This window comes from Octopus sinensis, linkage group LG29 (genome assembly GCF_006345805.1).
Source record: "Octopus sinensis linkage group LG29, ASM634580v1, whole genome shotgun sequence".
Classification (NCBI taxonomy): Eukaryota; Metazoa; Mollusca; class Cephalopoda; order Octopoda; family Octopodidae; genus Octopus; species Octopus sinensis.
The window spans coordinates 8,774,363-8,794,362 of record NC_043025.1 but is presented as its reverse complement, the minus strand read 5'-3'; the positions used below and the strand labels follow the sequence as shown (position 1 = coordinate 8,794,362).

At 36.6% G+C, this 20,000-nt stretch overlaps 1 long non-coding RNA gene across 1 annotated transcript in view; it reads right to left on the bottom strand.

Moving 5' to 3' along the window:
• LOC118768440 overlaps nt 1–9,775 on the bottom strand; it is an 11,327-nt gene extending 1,552 nt beyond the window's left edge. Inside the window, exons 1-2 of the long non-coding RNA XR_005004283.1 lie at nt 9,550–9,775; nt 7,821–7,822 (exon numbers count right to left, since the gene is read on the bottom strand). This is a non-coding gene — a long non-coding RNA (uncharacterized LOC118768440). The remainder of the gene's footprint in view (nt 1–7,820; nt 7,823–9,549) is intronic.
• Between the last annotated feature and the right edge of the window lie 10,225 nt (nt 9,776–20,000).

Genomic DNA, 20,000 nt, shown 5'->3' with positions numbered 1-20,000 from the left:
TATATATATATATATATATATATATAAAATATTATTTGAGACAAAACCACTATTTTGCAAAACAAACAAGGAAAGACTTAATCAATACATAAAATTTAATAAATAGTCAAAAACCGCCACTACAATCGTTTTTTGTCTTGATCGACAATCTTCAGGTGGACTTCCAATCTAAAAATCAAAATTTAAAATATAAAAATAATACTTTTAAATAATTAAAGTATAAATGAAAAATATAAGTATATAATCCATATATAACCTATATATAATCCATATCGAAAATATAGACTAATTATCACGAATTCCCTAAAAAAAAAAAAACACCATGATAAAACAAAACACTAAAAATATATAACGATAAAATCTATCCCTTTGCTAAACTCTATAACAAACCTATAAAGTAAACCCCCTAACCTAAACATTCACACACAAATACACACACGTAAACCACAGACTCACGACTTGTACACATACCTATACTAACTTATAAACCTCAATATACACCAAAACCCACTCCCTCCCCACACAGACAAATTAACACATACATCCCAAAACCTAAATAACAAACCCATATACACATTCACACACCAAACACACACTCACACGCAAAACACTCACACACAAAAGATACATATACTCCCTCACATATACGCCTATACATACTCACTAAACTCGACATATACAACAATACTTACACACACAAAAAACATTATATACATTTATGAGCTTTAACTCACCTTAGCATCTCTAACAAACAACTTGCAGTAACCCAATCCCAATCTCTATGCCTACCTCACTACTACACTATTCCATTCACATTCCAAGCAACGCTAGTCCACCACCCGGTTTTCACGTGGCAAAACGAACACCACTCAAAAATTATGAATGAAACAATGTAAAAAAATAACCAACACCTAAAATAGACAAAATACCACGAATACTAAAAAAACCATGATAAACCAAAATCATAAAAGCATATAACTATAAAATCTCCCTTTGCTAAACCCTATAACAAACTTATATAGCAATCCCCTAACCTAAAAATTCACACACAAAAAAACCACACGTAAACCACAGACCCAAGACTTATACACAAACCTATACTAACTTATAAACCTCAATATACACCAAAAACCACTCCCTCCCCACACAGACAAATTAACACATACATCCCAAATCCTAAATAACAAACCCAAATACACATTCACACACAAACACACACACACGCAAAACACACACACACAACAGATACATATGCTCCCTCACATATACGCATATACATACTCACTAAAACTCGATATATACAACAATATTTACACCCACACTCATACAGATAAATAAATTAATTATACAATTAAAAACTCACAACCAATCTCATATACATAAACACTCTTATGAAAACAACAATAAATACATCGTAATTAACCAGAATATCAAAAATAACATTATGACATAAGGATAAATCAAATACATACTTACAATTCAGTTACAAATTATGAAGTGAAATTAGATTCTTAGCCGTTAAAAAACCAAACAATATTACGTTACCATGGAAATAACAATGTAAAAAAAGAATACGCGCCATAGAAAGTAAACGTCATTCATAGTATGAATGGAGAAATATAATAAATGGAACTAAAAACTATTTCCACGTAGCAAACCAACGCTACTTAAAAAAATTATTATTATGAATGGATTCTTTAAAAATATCATGAAAAATCAATTATATACATTTATGAGCTTTAGCTCACCCTAGTAACTCTAACAAACAACTTACAGTAACCCATACTCAATGCCTACCTCATTACCACCCTAATCCATTCACAATTCCAAGCAACACTAGTCCACCACCCGGTTACAATTCCCAACTCTACCCATTCATTCACAATTTCAACGACGTTCCCTCAACAACTCTACATATAAGCCTCAACATATACACCGGAGATACACTTACACATCCGTGCGGATGGGTGAGAGTATAATTAAGTGTGTAGTGATGGGGCTCCCATTTCTAAACACATTTGTACCTGTGTGGTAGTCTCCATGTGTATATTCACGCACGGGTATAAATACAGGGGGTACACGCTCACTTCATTTACGTGTACCCCTCACATGTACATATGCATACTATTTTGGCTCGATATATGCAACAATGTAATCGCGCCCGTATGTGTGAGCATTCACTGGTTGTGCAATTCACCCATCTGGGTGTGATTGTGTGTAAACTTATCACTGTGGAGGTCGAGCTTGATACATATATATTAGTGTGTATTAGGGGTTGTACGTACTAATTATGTTCATGTGCTTCACGCACTTGCGTCCATGTATGGAAGAATATATTGGGATTACTATGTAGGTGTAAATAGGGTATGGGGGAGTTTTGTCATTAATGGGTGTGGGTTTCATTTGTGTTGGTGGTTAGTTGGTGATTATTAGTATGTTCTATATATTAGGGCTAGTATGTATTATTCAAGTGTGTATAATTGTATACATATAATTGGTGTGAATGGGATTACTCCCATTTTTTTTTTTTTTTTTTTTTATTTATTTATTTATTTATTTTTTTTTTTTTTTTTTATTTTTATTTTTTTTTTATTATTATTTTTAGGGGATGTATGTGTTTATTTATCCATATGGGGCTGGAGTGGCCGTTAGGTGCATATGCTGAGGCTCACATGCAAACCCAAGTACAACGAATGAAGTGGGCACTTATAATTGTTATGGGTGTGTACTGTGTGTATGTATATATATATATATATATATATGTATATATATACATATATACATATATACATATATACATACATACATATATACATATATATATATATTCATATATATTTATACATACACACCCACACACACACACGTATATACACACTCACTCATGCAAGTATAGACGAGCAAGGCCCTATATTTTACGTTGCTCCAGTCCACTCAGCCGTAAAATATCCACCCTGCGATGGAATAGCCTTCCAATGAGGGTGAGATGGTGGCTCCCTCGCGCATCCGGCGGAGTTGCAGCATTCGAAAGTTAAAACGACGCCAAGTACATTGTGGCCGGACGATAAATACGAACATTCGATTTTCCGGTCAGTCACGTGATCACGATCACAGGATGTAGACATATATATATATATGCTTGGACATATGCAAATGTATATAAACGTGTCTGCATGCCTACAGTAGTTCGATATTGTCTGCAGTTGTTAATTCCTACGTCTGAAGCCTTTCACAAACGTCATTTATTTTCCTTGTCAAGGGAGATAATTGTTAATATGTAACAATGTACATTCAGAGTAATTTCCCTTGACTTCCCACTTTTTTTCTTACTTTCCTAAAATTTTCGTTGCGTCTTGCAACCTTTTCAATAGTCTTCACTCTGTCCGTTATTTAAACTGCGTTCCCTTTTGTTTGTTGGTGCGCATATGGAGGCGCAATGGCCCAGTGGTTAGGGCAGCGGACTCGCGATCGGAGGACCGCGGCTTCGATTCCCAGACCGGGCGCTGTGTGTGTTTATTTCAGCGAAAACACCTAAAAGCCCCGCGAGGCTCCGGAAGAGGATGGTGGAGACCCCTGTTGTACTCTTTCGCCAAACGGCGGTGCATCAGCATGGCCACAACTCTGGGCCGAAACTTAGAAAAAAAATATGGGTGTGTGCCTATACATGCATGCATGTACGTGTGTTTGTATGTGTGCGTTTCCATGTGTATGTATGTATATATGTGTGTATATGTATATATGGATGTGTGTCATTCTATATGTACGTATCCTGCATATTTACGTGCTTGTATGTCCGTGTTTGTGTATTTTCTATGTATGTGTGTGTGAGCATGTGTTTGTATATGTATGCACCTCCGTCTCTTTGTGTATGCATGCGTGTGTGTGTGTGTTATGCAACTATGGACCATGTTTGTATGTATGGATGTGCATCTTTATATGTGTGGATCTGTGTCTCCATATGTGTCTGTTCTTGTAACCTATGTGCCTATCGTCTTAGAATATTTTCTTTTATCCAGAATAATTGTCTCCGCCCGCTTCAATGCAAATGCATTTGTGTATATACGTGTGAAGGTGTGAGCATGTATGCATACACATACATACATACATACGTACATACATACATACATACATACATACATACATACATACACATACATACATACATCATACATACATACGTACATACATACATACATACATGCAAAACACACTACACCATACTACATACATAACATACATACAAACATTACATACATACGTACATACATACATACGTACATACATACATACATACATACATACATACATACATACATACATACATATACATCACATACATCATACATACATAATACATACATGCAAACACACATACATACATACATACATACATCACATACATACATACATACATACATGCAAACACACATACATACATACATACATACATACATATATGCATACATGCATACATACATACATACATCACATACATACATACATACATACATACATACATACATGCAAACACACATACATACATACATACATACATACAAAATACATACATACACAAACATACATACACGTACATACATACATACATACATGCATACATACATACATACATACATACATAATCACCACATACATACATACATACATACATACATACATACATCACATACATACATACATACATTCATACATGCAAACACACATACATACATACATACATACATCACATACATACATACATACATACATACATACATACATACATATATGCATACATGCATACATACATACATAGATACATACATCACATACATACATACATACATACATACATGCAAACACACATACATACATACATACATACATACAAACATACATACATACGTACATACATACATACGTACATACATACATACATACATACATACATACATACATACATACATACATCACATACATACATACATACATACATACATCACATACATACATACATACATACATACATACATACATACATACATACATCACATACATACATACATACACACATGCCAACCACACATACATACATCATACATACATACATAAAACAAACACACATACCCTACATACATACATACGTACAAACCACATACATGCATACATACATACATACATACGTACTACTAACGTACATACATACATACATCACATACATACATACATACCTACATACATACATACATACATACATACACACATGCCAACCACACATACATACATCATACATACATACATAAAACAAACACACATACCCTACATACATACATACGTACAAACATACATACATGCATACATACATACATACATACGTACTACCTACGTACATACATACATAATCACATACATACATACATACATACATACATACATACATACATAAATACATACATACATACATACACACACACATACATACATACATACATACATACATACATACATACAAACACACATACATACATACATTCATACATACATACAAACACACATACATACATACATACATACGTACATACATACACATACATACATACATACATACATACATACAAAAACACATACATACATACATACATACATACATACATACATACATACATACATACATACATACATACATACATACATACATACATACATACATACGGAGGAACAAATAGAACAGTTATTTGATGCTGAAAGAGACGTTGAATTTGAAGGATTTTAATAAATGGCTTTGCTTTTGTAACTGATAGTGATAAATATGTAAAGACAATTTACTTAATATTTATTTTTCACTGACGTTATTACTGTTATTTCTTTATTTTCTGCAAACAAAATGCACAAAAAAGATAAGGTTTGCATTATGTTATGTATACAATAATAATAAATTACGTTACCGTATACATTCTTACAAACCAAGGACGTTATATACGACCTCCTTAACTCAAGTTAGAGAAGGGGTGCGTATTATACACACGCTTTAGGTTTTACAGAGGTACAGCCCCCTTAAAAATCCCCTGCGTATTATACTCAGGGGCTGACTATACTCGAGGATTTACGGCATGTATATATAATAATAATAATAATAATAACATTTATTAAACGTTATTACTGTTATTTCTTTATTTTCTGCAAACAAAAACATGCACAAAAAAGCTTCACGTTTGCATTATGTTAGATATACAATAATAATAAAGGACGTGACCATATACATTTTTACAAAGCAAGGACATTTTATAGACCTCCTTGACTCAAGTCAGAGAAGGGGTGCGTATTATACACAAGGATTAGGTTTTACAGAGATACAGCCCCCTAAAATTCCCCTGCGTATTATAATCAAGGGCGGAATATACTCGAGAATTTACGCTAAGGCGTCCAGAATACGGCTAATGCCTATGGAAGGTATTCTCCCGGTTGCACGTCGCTGAACGGTTTCCAGCTGGTTTTCAGTCGAATAAATCGACTGAATTTGTTCGAGGTGTTGCTCCAGCATTACCACGGCCCAACAACTGGAATAAAGATGAAGGTAGGAGTGGCTGTGTGGTAAGTAGCTTGCTTACGGACCACACATGGTTCAGGGTCAGTCCCACTACATGGCACCTAGGTCAAGTGTCTTCTACGATAGTCTCGGGCCCACAAATGCCTTGTGAGTGGATTTGGTAGAGAAGGAAACTGAAAGAAGCCCTCGTATATATATGTATATATATATATATATATATTATATATATGTATGTGTGTGTAAGTGCTTGTGTGTCTGTGTGTGTGTCCAACATCGCTTGACAACCGATGCTGGGTGTTTTACGTGACCGTAACTTAGCGGATCGGCAAAACATATCAACATATATATATATATATTTATATGTAGTTAAGTATATGTCCAGTCATAGAGTGGGATCTTTCGGTTTGAAAGGCAGTTTTTTTAAAATGATTCCATGTAACTAAACACTTTTAAACTTCGTATACTGGTAGAATGTGTAAAATAAAACATCTTTTTTTCTTGGCTTTATTGAGAAAATTCTATAGTTTCTAAGATATTTGTTGTTTTTTTTTTTCTTCAATTTCAGCAATATCAACCAATCACTGACGTCTATTGAGGTAAAAAAAAAAACATTCTTTGCCGTATGAATATGTCCCTCGTTTAAGAAACAGATTGGGTTTATTTACATTTCTGAATTAAAAAAGATACCTTTCCCCCTAACTCTAGCCCTAAAACAGATTGAAATGCAATAGATCGATTCTAGGGTCATAATTATGGGTGACAATTTCGTATGACACCGCTAGAAAAAACTGCCGGTCAAACCGAAAAGATCCATTCGTATATTTAAGACACTTAACCCTATGAACGACTCAGCACCCTTAATGACGAGGGGGGGGGCATATACTACTGAAGTCGGCTGTAGAAATCCATTAGGGGCAGGTAATAGTAAGCAAATAATAAACCTTGTTGGTCGGCAAACTCGAGTATTCTCCCTTTGACCGGTCCGTGAGGCAAATTTGTTAGGAGCCGAGTGACGATGCTGTCCTCCCTGCTCTGCTCTCTATCATTCCTACCCCTCCCTCCTTCTATATACCCATGTACTCACTAATCTCTGCCTCCCGCTACCTACTTCGCGTTCCCTGGCAATGTCCTGCCACTTATATCGTAGCCTCCCTCTACCCTCGACGCTATTCTCCTGTCAATCGTTGCCATTTATCTCTCTCTCTCTCTCTCTTCCTTTTCTCTATCACCCTTTCTATGTTCTGCCCCCCCCCCCCGGACGCTTTACCATCGTCACTCCTGCTTCTCCCTATCACTTCTCTCTTCATCTCTTTCCATCTCTCTCTCTCCCTCTCCATCTTTCCTTCTGTCTCCCTCTGTCTTTCCTCCTCTCTCCCTCTGTCTCTCGCCCTCTCTCCTCTCCCCCTCTCCGCTTTTTCTCCCTCACTCTCTCTCCGTCCCCCACTCTTTCCATCTCTCCTCTCTCTCAACCTCTCTGCCTCTACTTCTATCTCACCAATCTTTCTCTCTGCCCTAAACCTCTCACTCTATCCCTCTCATTCACTTTCCTACCCTCTCCCTCTCTCTCTCTACCCACCATATCTCACTCTTACTTCCGCCCTGCCCCTTCCCCCTTTCTCCATCTCCCCCACCCTCTCCTCCTCTTACTGACACCCCTCCCTCCCTCCGTATTCCTCTTTCCCCTCTCTCTCAACCTCCACTCTCTATGTGGCTGAGTAACCTTTCACCTCCCCTACAGCAAGACAGACACCTGTTTCTGTCTTTCTATCTCACTCTAACCTTTCATCATCCGACACAAGATGCCCTTCTCCAATGTCCCCTCCCCCTCTCAGAGTTCCCTGTCTTCCAAGTTATTTGGTGACCCCTGCCGGTCTTGGTGCCACATAAAAACCACTCAGTCCATTCTGCTGAGTGGGTTGGCGTTAGGAAAGTTTTATCAAATGTTGTATGTCGTCTGCATCAAATGTTGTATGTCGTCTGCACTGGATGACAAAATGCACAAAAAAGCTACACGTTTGCATTATGTTATGTATACAATAATAATAAAGGACGTTACTGTATAAATGTTTACAAACCAAGGACGTTATATAGACCTCCTTGACTCATGTTAGAAAAAGGGTGCGTATTATACACAAAGTTTAGGTTTTACAGAGGTACAGCCCCCTTAAAAATCCCCTGCGTATTATACTCAAGGGCGGAATATACTCGAGGATTCACGTTAAGGTGTCCAGAATATGGCAAATGCCTATGGAGGGTATTCTCTCGGGTGCACTCAGTAAATTGAGGTCAATAATACAAATACCAGCTTGAAATAAGTACAGGAATTTAAATCCGATCAACTAAAACCCTTGAGAGTAGGGGCCCATTGTGGTTGCTGTCCAATGACTGAAACCGGTAAAACAAATAACAAAAGCAAAATCCAGAATATATCCACAAGAAAAAAATAAATAAATATAGATTTGGATCTCTATCCTTTTATTTATTTAAATCAGATCTCCAAATAATTTTATTCAAATTTTTTTTTAAATTTCATACATATCAGTATACCTGAGACCTGTAGGTTAGAGGGGTCATCGGTGGTCATTCTGCTGATGAACCTTTGAAGCCGGCAGGCATCTCAGGTGTGCACAGCTTTTGATTGGCATCATTTTTCACAAACAAGTTGGAGTTGATTTTCAATCCTTCTGATCATCTTATTCAGACAATATTAAATCACAGTTCGTTTTGTGATCTGATCTTTTATTACCTGGTGGTAGAACTAGAAGGTTAAGTTTACCTGGGAAAAGTCTCAACTCATATCTCTAAGTAATTTTATTCAAATTTTTTTGAAAGTTCGCACATATCCATAGAAAATCCCACATTTTCTGGGCCAAAGTTTTATTCTTAGCACATGCAGACATATTCTTTGAAATCTCAACATTTTCGAAATAACAGCCACTGACCTTCTCCAAACTTGGATCAACAGCCATGTATACAACAGTTAACGCTGCATTCTTGGACGTAACGACCAATCTTTGAGGATAACCAACCAGAAAATCGCAAAAGTATTTGTTTCATTGGGTTGGAGTCAGCATACCATATACCAGAATAAACATAACCAGGATTCATGCTATTGGCTGTTACATTGTCTGCAGATAGCTTCTCAGCCAGTACATTTGTGTGCCAGATCTGAGCAAGTTTACTAAGATGATAGTTTGCCAATTTGGGATATTTAACACCAGTTGAGGACGATGAATCTTTGGTTGAAAAGAAATGATTGATTCTCTTACTGAAGCATGCGCCAAAGAGCTTACATTAATTATGCGGCTTGGAGCAGATTTCTTGAGCAAATCTAAAAGCAGGTAGGTCAGAAGGAATGGCCCTGTGAAGTTGACGCCAAAAATTATTTCATATCTTGTTTTGTTGTCTTCCTCAGGTCTGTGCCAAGACCGGCATTGTTGATCAGGACATCCAGTTGTTTTTCTGTATCTATAATCTATAACGGAAACAAGAAAATGGTGTAAACCATAAATTATAAGGAAAAATACAGAGCATTACAACTTTATTATTATCATTATTAATGTGGAAGGTGTTTGTAAGCCATTTAAGAAACACACAAAGCCGTTCGATTCACTTCAACTTTAAGTTTAATTTGTCAAAATATTTCGTCACGGTCTTAAAGCGACGAAAATATTTTGACAAATTAAACTTGAATTGAATGTTGAAGTGAATCGAACGGCCTTTGTTTGTTTCTTAAATGGCTTATAAACACCTTCCATGCTGCAATTGTTTTTGTTTCAGCACACAATTTCAGATCAAATCACTTGCTATGCAAGTACATCTCCATTATTAATGTATCGTATCTAAATAGAGTCTTCGTTAGGTGAGTGGATAGGGGTAGAATAGGTTTTCTTTTATTCTTTTACTTCAGTCACTTGACTGTGGGCATGCTGGAGCACCACCTTTAGTTGAACAAATCAACCGCAGGACTTATTCTATTGTTCTCTTTTGCTGAAAAGCACACCAACATCGGTTGTCAAGCGAAGGTGAGAGAGGACAAACACAGACACACAAATACATACAATATATATATATATATATATATATATATATATATATATATATATATATATATATATATACACAAAATGACAGGCTTCTTTGAGTTTTCGTCTACCAATCCACTCAAAGGCTTTGGTCAGCCCAAGGCTATAGTAGAAGACATTTGCCCAAGGTGCCACGCAGTGGGACTGAACATGGAACCATGTGGTTGCAAGTAAACTTATTGCCACATAGCCACTCCTGGTTGGCCACACTGACCACAAATTGTGATTGGCACAGTTGCTTTAGATAGGACATGTAGAGAAGGACCCAGTTACAGGAGCTTTAACACATCCTTACAAGCAGGCTAAGACCAAGACAGAGGATTAATGTATTAGTTAAGTGGCAGTTGATGGGGGCTATCACCAACAACCAGCGTTGGATTGTCCTAAAAAGGGCGATTAGAGTAGAATTGATAGTGTTTAGCAAAGAGCTTGCAACAGAAAAACATAGATTAGAGGGAAAACTAGTTTGCAATCTAGAAGAGGCAATTAGTAAAAGTGTTGTTATAACCAACATGCTAGCATCGAGAATGGTCCTGACTTTATCTCTGGAGTAAAAGGAAGCACATGTGGTCAGTTCGAGCAGAGATGGCAGTGAGCAAAGACGTGTTTATTCCTTGAGAGTGATTGCTTATTCCGCCGAGGTCAACAGGTAAGGCCTTTTGTATTTCTCACTCCCATTTACTTCTTTTTTCTGTCACCCTTTTCCTCCATCACACTACATGCAGCTTCCTTGCAGCCTTTTGCACTGCTGTTTTAGGTGTGCAATGAATCAATGATGGTTGTAGACTTTAGTTGAAACTGGACAGCCTGCTGTAGCTATCAGCAGTAGATGTGAGGTTCTACAAAAAGCCAATGATGGCCTCTGGGAATATGGGAAGTGATGAGTGATTGAACAAGTCGCAATATTGCAGATAGGGCCAAAAATGTCGCTAGAAGCTGGGATCACCAAGCATAGATTGGCATATTTCGGTCATATTATGCAGAGAAAATCCCTGGAGAAGGACATCATGCTCGGAATGGTCAGTGGCAAGAGAGGAAGAGGCCGACCAAGAACCCGCTGGCTTGACACCATCAAGAGTGATACTGGAATGGACATAGCCAATCTGAAAGAAGCGGCCCCCGGATAGAACTGACTGGAGGACAGTGATCCAACGAGTAACCGAGAGTCAACTTCGACTGAGCGGATATATATATATATATATACGGAATGGTCAGTGGCAAGAGAGGAGAGGCCGACCAAGACCCACTGGCTTGACACCATCAAGAGGGATACTGGAATGGACATAGCCAATCTGAAAGAAGTGGCCCAGGATAGAACTGACTGGAGACACTGATCCAACGAGTAACCGAGAGTCAACTTCGACTGAGCGGATATATATATATATAAATATATATATATATATCTATATATATTATATATAATATAAGTTTAACAATTAAGGATAATCTCTTAATAAGGGATCTTAACAAGAAATTATCGGGTAGCTAGCGTGAAAACCTCATAAAGAAAAGAATCCGAAAATATTTTTTTCTTTTGAACAAATTAATTATATCTATATTGTATAGAGGGCATTATTACACATAATGCCTCACACTAGGAGGGACAAAGTCATTACTACCAAAAATTATACTAATCATACCCAAATGCAGTTTTTCAAAGCAAGACATTTAAAAATGAATTATGTTCTGTATCACCGTGATTTCACTACAACTTGCGTCTAATGATCGTCAGCAGAACTGATTCTGAATACATCATAAATAACTACCAACCTTACGTAGCGGAGACGAACAGACAACTGCTCACTCCGGCCAAGCACATGGAATGTTTATAAATCATATATCCGGTAATGGCGGGCTTTTTACGAACTGCATGTCGGGTAATGAAAAGTATTTCGGAATAAGTTTAACAATTAAGGATAATCTCTTAATAAGGGATCTTACAAGAAATTATCGGGTAGCTAGCGTGAAAACCTCATAAAGAAAAGAATCCGAAAATAATTTTTTTCTTTTGAACAAATTAATTATATCTATATATGTATAGAGGCATTATTACACATAAATGCCTCACACTAGGAGGGACAAGTCATTACTTACCAAAAATACTAATCATACCCAAATGCAGTTTTTCAAAGCAAGACATTTTGGTAGTAATGACTTGGTCCCTCCTAGTGTGAGGCATTTATGTGTAATAATGCCCTCTATACAATATAGATATATTAATTGTTCAAAAGAAAAAAATTATTTTCGGATTCTTTTCTTTTATGAGGTTTTCACGCTAGCTACCCGATAATTTCTTGTTAAGATCCCTTATTAAGAGATTATCCTTATTGTTAAACTTATTCCGAAATACTTTTCATTACCCGACATGCAGTTCGTAAAAAGCCCGCCATTTACCGGATATATGATTTATAAACATTCCATGTGCTTGGCCGGAGTGAGCAGTTGTCTGTTCGTCTCCGCTACGTAAGGTTGGTAGTTTATTTATGATGTATTCAGAATCAGTTCTGCTGACGATCATTAGACGCAAGTTGTATGTGAAATCACGGTGATACAGAACATAATTCCTGTTTAAATGTCTTGCTTTGAAAAACTGCATTTGGGTATGATTAGTATAATTTTGGTAGTAATGACTTTGTCCCTCCTAGTGTGAGGCATTTATGTGTAATAATGCCCTCTATACAATATAGATATAGTTAATTTGTTCAAAAGAAAAAAATTATTTTCGGATCTTTTCTTTTATGAGGTTTCACGCTAGCTACCCGATAATTTCTTGTTAAGATCCCTTATTAAGAGATTATCCTTAATTGTTAAACTTATTCCGAAATACTTTTCATTACCCGACATGCAGTTCGTAAAAGCCCGCCATTTACCGGATATATGATTATAAACATTCCATGTGCTTGGCCGGAGTGAGCAGTTGTCTGTTCGTCTCCGCTACGTAAGGTTGGTAGTTTATTTATGATGTATTCAGAATCAGTTCTGCTGACGATCATTAGACGCAAGTTGTATGTGAAATCACGGTGATACAGAACATAATTCATTTTTAAATGTCTTGCTTTGAAAAACTGCATTTGGGTATGATTAGTTATAATTTTTGGTAGTAATGACTTTGTCCCTCCTAGGTGAGGCATTTATTGTAATAATGCCCTCTATACAATATAGATATAATTAATTTGTTCAAAAAAAATTATTTTCGGATTCTTTTCTTTTATGAGGTTTCACGCTAGCTACCGATAATTTCTTGTTAAGATCCCTTATTAAGAGATTATCCTTATTGTTAAACTTATTCCGAATACTTTTCATTACCCGACATGCAGTTCGTAAAAGCCCGCCATTTACCGGATATATGATTTATAAACATTCCATGTGCTTGGCCGGAGTGAGCAGTTGTCTTTCGTCTCCGCTACGTAGGTTGGTAGTTTTTATGATGTATTCAGAATCAGTTCTGCTGACGATCATTAGACGCAAGTTGTATGTGAAATCACGGTGATACAGAACATAATTCATTTTTAAATGTCTTGCTTTGAAAACCTGCATTTGGGTATGATTAGTATAATTTTTGGTAGTAATGACTTTGTCCCTCCTAGTGTGAGGCATTTATGTGTAATAATGCCCTCATACAATATAGATATAATTAATTTGTTCAAAAGAAAAAAATTATTTTCGATTCTTTTCTTTTATGAGGTTTTCACGCTAGCTACCCGATAATTTCTTGTTAAGATCCCTTATTAAGAGATTATCCTTAATTGTTAAACTTATTCCGAAATACTTTTCATTACCCGACATGCATTTCGTAAAAAGCCCGCCATTTACCGGATATATGATTTATAGCATTCCATGTGCTTTGCCGAGATGAGCATTGTCTGTTCGTCTCCGCTACGTAAGGTTGGTAGTTTATTTATGATGTATTCAGAATCAGTTCTGCTGACGATCATTAGACGCAAGTTGTATGTGAAATCACGGTGATACAGAACATAATTCATTTTTAAATGTCTTGCTTTGAAAACTGCATTTGGGTATGATTAGTATAATTTTTGTAGTAATGACTTGTCCTACCTAGTGTGAGGCATTTATGTGTAATAATGCCCTCTATACAATATAGATATAATTAATTTGTTCAAAAGAAAAAAAATTAATTTTCGGATTCTTTTCTTTTATGAGGTTTTCACGCTAGCTACCCGATAATTTCTTGTTAAGATCCCTTATTAGAGATTATCCTTATTGTTAAACTTATTCCAAATACTTTTCATTACCCGACATGCAGTTCGTAAAAAGCCCGCCATTTACCGGATATATGATTTATAAGCAATTCCATGTGCTTGGCCGGAGTGAGCCGTTGTCTGTTCGTCTCCGCTACGTAAGGTTGGTAGTTTATTTATGATGTATCAGAATCAGTCTGCTGACGATCATTAGACGCAAGTTGTATGTGAAATCACGGTGATACAGAACATAATTCATTTTAAATGTCTTGCTTTGAAAAACTGCATTTGGGTATGATTAGTATAATTTTGGTAGTAATGACTTTGTCCCTCCTAGTGTGAGGCATTTATGTGTAATAATGCCCTCTATACAATATAGATATAATTAATTTGTTCAAAAGAAAAAAATTATTTTCGGATTCTTTTCTTTTATGAGGTTTTTCACGCTAGCTACCCGATAATTTCTCTGTTAAGATCCCTATTAAGAGATTATCCTTAATTGTTAACTTATTCCGAAATACTTTTCATTACCCGACATGCAGTTCGTAAAAGCCCGCCATTTACCGGATATATGATTTATAAGCATTCCATGGCTTGGCCGGAGTGAGCAGTTGTCTGTTCGTCTCCGCTACGTAGGTTGGTAGTTTATTTATGATGTATTCAGAATCAGTTCTGCTGACGATCATTAGACGCAAGTTGTATGTGAAATCACGGTGATACAGACATAATTCATTTTAAATGTCTTGCTTTGAAAAACTGCATTTGGGTATGATTAGTATAATTTTTGGTAGTAATGACTTTGTCCCTCCTAGTGTGAGGCATATTTGTGTAATATGCCTCTATACAATATAGATATAATTAATTTGTTCAAAAGAAAAAAATTATTTTCGGATTCTTTTCTTTTATGAGGTTTTCACGCTAGCTACCCGATAATTCTTGTTAAGATCCCTTATTAAGATATCCTTAATTGTTAAACTTATTCCGAAATACTTTTCATTACCCGACATGCAGTTCGTAAAAAGCCCGCCATTACCGGATATATGATTTATAAACATTCCATGTGCTTGGCCGAGTGAGCTTTCTGTTCGTCTCCGCTACGTTGGGTTGGTAGTTTTTTTATGATGTTATTCAGAATCAGTTCTGCTGACGATCATTAGACGCAAGTTGTATGTAATCCCGGTGATACAGAACATAATTCATTTTTAAATGTCTTGCTTTGAAAAACTGCATTGGGTATGATTAGTATAATTTTTGTAGTAATATGACTTTGTCCCTCCTAGTGTGAGGCATTTATGTGTAATAATGCCTCTATACATATAGATATAATAATTTGTTCAAAAGAAAAAAATTATTTTCGGATTCTTTTCTTTTATGAGGTTTCCACGCTAGCTACCCGATATAATTCTTGTTAAGATCCCTTATTAAGAGATTATCCTTAATTGTTAAACTTATTCCGAAATACTTTTCATTACCCGACAGGCAGTTTCGTAAAAAGCCCGCCATTTACCGGATATATTTATAAACATTCCATGTGCTTGGCCGGAGTGAGCATTGTCTGTTCGTCTCCGCTACGTAAGGTTGGTAGTTTATTTATGATGTATTCAGAATCAGTTCCTGCTGACGATCATTAGACGCAAGTTGTTATGTGAAATCACGGTGATACAGAACATAATTCATTTTTAAATGTCTTGCTTTGAAAAACTGCATTTGGGTATGATTAGTATAATTTTGGTAGTATGACTTTGTCCCTCCTAGTGTGAGCATTTATGTGTAATAATGCCCCTATAACATATATAGATATATATATCTATATATATAATATATACGGAATTGTCAGTGGCAAGAGAGGAAGAGGCCGACCAGAACCCGCTGGCTTGACCATCAAGAGTGTACCGGAATGGACATAGCCAATCTGAAGGAGCAGTCCAGATAGAACTGACTGGAGGACACTGATCCAATGAGTGACCGAGAGTCGACTTCGACTGAGCGATGGAGAGAGATATTGACTACCCTATGAATTCTATGAGTTCATGTTAGATTCATGTGGCAGCCTCTTGGCAAGTATCCATCAATAACTAGTAGCAAGACAGGAGAATTCTTAGTGCTGTTAGGATGGTGTGTGTTAACTCTGCTGAGGAAGAAGGTTGTCTACAAGGGGACATGACAGGAAATGTCGGTTCATAACTCCACTAAACAAGAGTTAGCAATACAAGAGATCATTATTGTTGTAAACATTGGCAAAAACACACCTTTAGTTCATATAAGTAATCTCTACCATTATATATAATTTAAACATTAATTTTCTTTTTATATTTACATTCACTAAAAAAAATATCCCCCCCTCTTTCATAGGCTACTTCTGACGTTATATCATATAACATTTTTTCAAACAATATTAATAGCGTTCAGTAATCACTATACATATCCGTCATTTTCTGTTAAAATGTCTCATTGACAAGTTTCATTGCTTCACTCCCTGAAGAGAAGATTACATTGTTTTTACCATTTATTTCTTTGGAATAATTTGAATTATACCTGTGTTAAACTCCATTTATTATATATATATATTATACAAAAAATTCCACATAAACCCGAAGTTTTTACCTTTAAAAACAAGGAGTTATAACCTCTTTACTTGTGTGATTTTTTGCTGCCCTGGTAACTATTTATCTATTTTTTTCCGTGTTAATTGTTAACAAGGGGAAAATACACTCATCTATTAGCCACTACACACATATTTTTGTCTCCTTGTTTTTTCTGTGTCCCTTTCTGTAGAAGAGCGTAGGCTCGAAACGTAAAAGACTTTTTCTATTCCTGAGCGTTATACTAATACATCTGTTTGTTGTCTACACCACCTGTCTTCGTCTTTTGTTTTTTTCGTAAACTCTCCCTATATCCTTGTTGCTTATTTTTGATTTTATATATTCTTTCTTTCTTTCTTTTTTCTTTTTTACTTGTTTCAGTCATTTGACTGCGGCCATGCTGGAGCACCACCTTTAGTCGAGCAACTCGACCCCGGGACTTATTCTTTGTAAGCCCAGTACTTATTCTATCGGTCTCTTTTGCTGAACCGTTAAGTGACGGGGACGTAAACACACCAGCATCGGTTGTCAAGCAATGCTAGGGGGACAAACACAGACACACGCATATATATATATATACATATATATATACGATAGGCTTCTTTCAGTTTCCATCTACCAAATCCACTCACAAGGCATTGGTCGGCCCGGGGCTATAGCAGAAGACACTTGCCCAAGATGCCACGCAGTGGGACTGAACCCGGAACCATGTGGTTGGTTAGCAAGCTACTTACCACACAGCCACCTCCTGTGCCTATTCATGTTGCATTTTTAAAAAAAAATCTCTGAGAGACGTAAGTTCTATGTCAATACAGCCAAAGTTTAAATTCTGACCAAAGAACAAAACAACCCCTCGATAGAACAACAACACCAAAGTCAGAGGCAGGAATGGTTGGCACAGTATGGCCAAATGGTCAACAGGTCCACTTTGCAATCACAAGGTCCCGCATTCAGTCTCACTGCAGAGCATCTGGGGGGGGGGGGCAAATGTCATTTTCTATTGACCAATACCTTGAAGTGAGACTGAATAGATGGAAACTGTAGAGAAGCTTGTCAAGTGAATTCTACTTGTTCTAAACCGAGTCTTGCTGATTCTGTCTGAGAGCAACTTGAACACTTGGACCCAGATCAATCAATCAATAAATAAATAATAATACTTTCTACCCAATGTTTCACTGGTACTTCTTTTATCGACCCCGAAAGGATTAAAGGCAAAGTTGACCTCAGCAGAATTTGAACTCAGGCCATAAAGGCCGAAGAAATGCTGCAAAACATTTATATATATATATATATATATATAAAATTAAAATAAGCAACAAGGATATCCAGAGGTAATGCACGTAAGAGAACCATCCAAATGTGGCCGTTGCCAGCGCCGCCCCAACTGGCCTCTGTGCTGGTGGCACGTAAAATGCACTATCCAATTGTGGCCATTGCCAGCCTCGTCTGGACCCCGTGTCGGTGGCACGTAAAAAGTACCATCCGATCGTGGCTGTTTGCCAGCCTCGTCTGGCACGTAAAAAGCACCCACTACACTCACGGAGTGGTTGGCGTTAGGAAGGGCATCCAGCTGTAGAAACACTGCCAGATCAGACTGGGCCTGGTGCAGCATTCTGGCTTCCCAGACCCCAGTTGAACCGTCCAACCCATGGAAAGCGGACGCTAAACGAAGATGCTGCTGATGATGATGATGATATATATATATATAATCAAAATAAGCAACAAGGATATCCAGAGGTAATGCAGTACGATTGTTTCATGCAACTCTATTTAATTGAACAATGCAATTATTACATCAATTTAAAATGTAGAGCAATCTTCAGCTGCACAAAGACCTAGAATTTAATTAAATTAGGACACATTAGTATAATTTTACCTATAATCTCCAAGAGGATAAGGAGATAGACAAAGAACATGTTTTACCAACAACATCATAGTTGTAACTGAAATTTTTTTCAAGAAGACACTGCCTGTCACTGATTTTTCTGTCATTTTGTTTTTTTATGGGGTCAGTTTTAATTTATAGACTAGTTGACTAGTTTAGCAAATCAAGAAGATTATTAAGAATGAGAATTTTAACAAAAAGGATACCACTTTTTTGAATATTTTGAGTATATACCAAGTTTTTTTTACCACAATAGAGGGAGGAAAAAGAAAATTGCAAAGGGATACTTTTTTACTCTTTTACTTGTTTCAGTCATTTGACTGCGGCCATGCAGGACTGAACCCGGAACCATATGGTTGGTAAACAAGCTACTTACCACACAGCCACTCCTACGCCTATATATATATAGCCTCAGGCCAACCAAAGCCTTGTGAGTGGATTTGGTAGATGGAAACTGAAAGAAGCCTGTCGTATATATGTATGTGTGTGTATATGTTTGCGTCTGTGTTTGTCTACCCAACATCGATTGATAACCGATGCTGGTGTGTTTACGTCCCCGTCACTTAGCGGTTCAGCAAAAGAGACCGATAGAATAAGTACTAGGCTTACAAAGAATAAGTCCTGGGGTCGATTTGCTCGACTAAAGTGGTGCTCCAGCATGGCCACAGTCAAAAGAGTAAAAGAGAGTAAAGAGTAATAATTTAA